At 47.7% G+C, this 4,524-nt stretch overlaps 1 non-coding gene across 1 annotated transcript; it reads right to left on the bottom strand.

Annotated features, from left to right (window-relative positions):
• Positions 1-3,485: 3,485 nt before the first annotated feature.
• On the bottom strand, positions 3,486-3,592 carry LOC132232006 (U6 spliceosomal RNA). Its single transcript, XR_009452170.1, has one exon. It is a non-coding gene; the product is annotated as a U6 spliceosomal RNA (small nuclear RNA).
• Between the last annotated feature and the right edge of the window lie 932 nt (positions 3,593-4,524).

The raw sequence follows: 4,524 nt of genomic DNA, 5'->3' as shown, positions 1-4,524 counted from the left end.
CTCTAAGCAACTATGTAACAAATATAGAAGCGGCCAGGCTTCAGCCAGCAGGATCGCAACATTGTAAGCAAAGGCCAGAAACCTACTTTAAGCAGCGGAGGCCTAAGAGCTGGAGCCAAGCCTCAAAGATAAAGCTGGCCCAGAATAAAAAAAAAAAAAAGAAAGAAAAGAGAAAAAGGAGCGGTTGGGAGCTTCAGTCACCCCCAGCCTGAAAACAGCCCTCAGCCCCTCACCCACACTGGCCAGGCACCCCAGTGGGGACCCCCACCCTGAAGGGTGTGTGACCAGCTGCAAACAGCCATCATCCCCTCACCCAGGCTGGCCAGGCACCCCAGTGGGGACCCCCACCCTGATCCAGGACACCCTTCAGGGCAAACCAGCTGGCACCCAACCGTGCACCAGGCCTCTATCCTATATAGTAAAAGGGTAATATGCCTCCCAGCACTGGGATCAGCGGAGCTGCGAGGCCTCCCGGCACCGGGATCAGCGTGACAGGGGGCAGCGCCCAAACCCCCTGATCGCCCTGTGGCTCTGTGTGTGAAAGGGGGCGGGGCCACAACCTCCCTATCCATCCTGCTCTGTTTGTGACAGGGGGAGGCGCCCCAACCCCCTGATCAGCCCTGCTCTGTGCCTGATAGGGGGGAGCTCCCCAACCCCCTAATCGCCCTGCAGCTCTGTGTGTGACAGGGTGCGGCGCCCCAACCCCCCCCCCCCCCCCCCCCCCACACACACACACGGGCCCTGCTCTGTGTGTGACAGGGTAGAGCCATAACCTCCCCATCGGCCCTGCCCTGAGTGTGAGAGTGGTGGCGCCCCAACCCCCTGATCGGCCCTGCTCTGTGGGTGATAGAGGGTGGTGCCCCAACCCCCTGATGGGCCCTGCTCTGTGCGTGACAGGGGGCAGCGCCCCAACCCCCTGATTGGCCCTGCTCTGTGCGTGACAGGGTACAGAGCCCCAACCCCCATGATTGGCCCTGCTCTGTGCGTGACGGGGTGGTGCCACAACCTCCCCATTGACCCTGCCTTGAGTGTGACAGGGGACGGTGCCCCAACCCCCCAATCGGCCGTGCCCTGAGCGTGACTGAGGGTGGCATCTCAACCTCCCAATCTGCCCTGCTCTGTGCATGACAGGGGGCGGCGCCCCAACTCCCCAATCAGCCCTGCTCTGAGCCCGACCAGGGGCTGCACCTAGGGATTGGGCCTGCCCTCTGCCACCTGGGAGCAGGCCTAAGCCAGCAGGTCGTTATCTCCCGAGGGGTCCCAGACTGCGAGAGGGCACAGGCTGGGCTGAGGGACACCCCTCCCCCCAAAGTGCACAAATTTTTGTGCACCGGGCCTCTAGTATAATATAATATGATATGATATGATATGATATAATAAATAGAATATGTAAGCACTGAAAGTTCATCCATGAACTTCTATATAGGCACTGAGAAGCATAAAAATTTGGCTCAGCCCTAGCCAGTTTGGCTCAGTGGATAGAGCATTGGCCTATGGACTGAAGGGTCCCGGGGTTCAATTCTGGTCAAGGGCACATGCCCGGATTGTGGTCTTGACCCCTGTAGGGGGTGTACAGGAGGCAACGGATCAATGATTCTCTCTCATCATTGATGTTTCTATTTCTCCCTCTCCCTTCCTCTCTGAAATCAATAAAAATATATTTTAAAAAGTTTGGGCTCAAAGTTTTAATTAGATAAAGAGGACCAGATCCTCAGGAAGAAACATAGCATTTCATATATTGTTGTGATATCTAGGTAATGTTCTCAATAATAATCCTACAGTATATACTATGGTGATTGTAATGTGGCTATTTCTTAAAGCACCTCTCAGTGTAGACCCAAGGCAAAATGTCAATGTGTAGGTTAGAAAAGGGCCAGGTCATGAGGGAGAGGGATGTTGAGGCAATGTAGCCCAAAAAACCTCTCCAAGGACAGGATCTATCTCTAAAACCAACAAAATTGAACATGACTAAAGAATGGTTCCAGTCCCATCAGGCAGTTCTTCCTGAACATATTTTTGTTTGTTTGTTTGTTTTATTTACTTTGTATTTTTATGCTTAAGGCTACATAGAATTCATTGAATAGCCATGCATAATATCAACTAAAACTCTAAAGGAGTGTGGGTGGGTTTTTTTAAAATCTCTGAACATGGTTTTACAACTAAACTTTTGCTAGTAATTCAACACCAGATAATTCAAGGTTATACTTTTTGAAAGAATCTGAAGTGTAGAAGTTGTATGGTTTAGTTAAGGATGATCAATTTAAGATATCCTTTATGAACGGAAAGTACCTAACCAGTATGCATACCTAAATAGAGAGCCACCCAACTTCCACCTAGAGGTGGACTGGAAAACACAGAGCTAAGATGTTCTTCAGAATTGGGGGGAGGGGCGAGGTTTCCGTTTCAACACACACACCATAGTCATGCAGCATGAATTCTCAGCAGGAAAGAGAATTTTAATTACAAAAGAAATAAACATGTAAAATATTCAACCCCCACAGAAAGCCTTCCTACCCTTATCTTCTTTATTCTTGCCACCCCTGGGTAACCACCAGAGATGGATGGTTTCTTGTGTCTCCTTCCAGACCTTTGTCTATGCACAACCTTAAGGAAATCCCCTGGAGCAGTGGGTCTCAGCTTTCTGGCCCTTTAAATACAGTTCCTCATGTTGTGACCCAACCATAAAATTATTTTCGTTGCTACTTCATAACTGTAATGTTGCTACTGTTATGAATCGTAATGTAAATATCTGATATGCAGGATGGTCTTAGGTGACCCCTGTGAAAGGGTCGTTCGACCGCCAAAGGGGTCGCGACCCACAGGTTGAGAACCGCTGCCCTGGAGGAAGGGGGTGGCGGGGATATGGGGTGGAGGCAGGGAGCCTGATGCCCCTAACACCATTATGTAATTAATTTTTTTCATGGAGAGCAGATGAGATGAACAGACTATAATTATAGTCTATTATTCTTTTTTTGTTTTGTTTTATTAATCCTCACCCGAGAATATTTTTCCATTGATGTTTAGAGAGAGTGGAGGGGGAAAGATAAAGAGAGAGAGAGAAGCATCAGTGTGAGAGAGACACATCAATTGGTTGCCTCCTGCACAGGGATCAAGCCTGCAACTGAGGCACGTGCCCTTGACTGGAGTCAAACCCAGGACCCTTCAGTCTGTGGGCCGATGCTCTATCCACTGAGCCAAACAGGCTAGGCCAGTCTATTATTCATTTTTTAAAAATATATTTTTACTGATTTCAGAGAGGGAGAGAGAGAAAGAAAGAAACATCAATGATGAGAGAGAATCATTGATTGGCTGCCTTCTGCATGCCCCACACTGGAGATCAAGCCCACAACCCGGGCATATGTCCTGAATGGGAATTGAAACATGACCTGCTGGTTCACAGGTCGATGCTCAACCACTGAGACATGACGACTGGGCAAGTTTATTATTCCTTCTTTATTTCTTTTTTAGAATAAACACGTTTATTAAAAAATACAGAACTCTTCACGAATTTGCGTGTCATCCTTGCGCAGGGACCATGCTAATCTTCTCTGTATCGTTCCAATTTTAGTATATGTGCTGCCAAAGCGAGCACAGGTCTATTATTCTTAAGCAAGGTACACTAAGATCTGTGTGGTCATTCCAGGAAGATAGAACTCTTAACTGCAATAAAGGAGAATTTATGGAGCATCCATAAATACCCGGCTTTAAGTGTCTGTATAAAAAGCAGTGCTTGCTTTTTGTGTTTCTACAAAAGACTAGGCAGAAGAAACTTGTCTGTCCCTCTGTGTCTCCAGTAAAAGGCCAAGGTTGCCTATTATCACGGGGTCACACTGTATGCTCTGAGGAAATAGAAAGCATCAGGACGTTTTCCCCACTTTGGAACCTTTGCTCGCTTGGTTTGGCAAAGGTTCGACAGAGGGAGAGAACGTCGCTCCTGTTGTGGATGCTCATTGCTTAGTGAGCAGAGCTCACTCTGGGGCCCGATCCTTTTCAGATCATTGAGCAAGATCCCCATCTGGCAGACAGGCAGGGATAGTGTGGATGATATCAGGACAATGACTACAAAACAACACACCAACACACACACACACACACGCACACGCACACACACACACACACACACACCTGGCTTTAGTTAAACAAAACAAACCTCTTTTATAAGTCTATCTGGGTATCCTTTGATTTTTGTCTCCTTGTGATGTTTTAAAAAAGTGAAAACAGGGTCCTAGTCAGAGAGCTAAGGAATCCCAAATTTTGACAGGTTCTATATATGTGTATTTTTTAAATAAATGAGATTGTATCTTATATGCTGTTCTGTAATTTGCTCATTTCCTTAAATAGTATATCACCTACATGCTACCACCTAAATTCATTTATATAATAAAATCCTAAGCGACTGTTATGGTGGAACGACCGACCAGTACGACTAGTCATTATGATGGGCACTGACCACCAGGGGCAGATGCTCAATGCAGGAGCTGCCCTCTGGTGGTGATGTGCTTCCACAGGGGGAGCGCCGCTCAG

Source organism: Myotis daubentonii, chromosome 3 (genome assembly GCF_963259705.1).
Source record: "Myotis daubentonii chromosome 3, mMyoDau2.1, whole genome shotgun sequence".
NCBI lineage: Eukaryota > Metazoa > Chordata > Mammalia > Chiroptera > Vespertilionidae > Myotis > Myotis daubentonii.
Note: the sequence above shows the minus strand (reverse complement) of the source record. Positions and strands in the feature narration are given on the sequence as shown.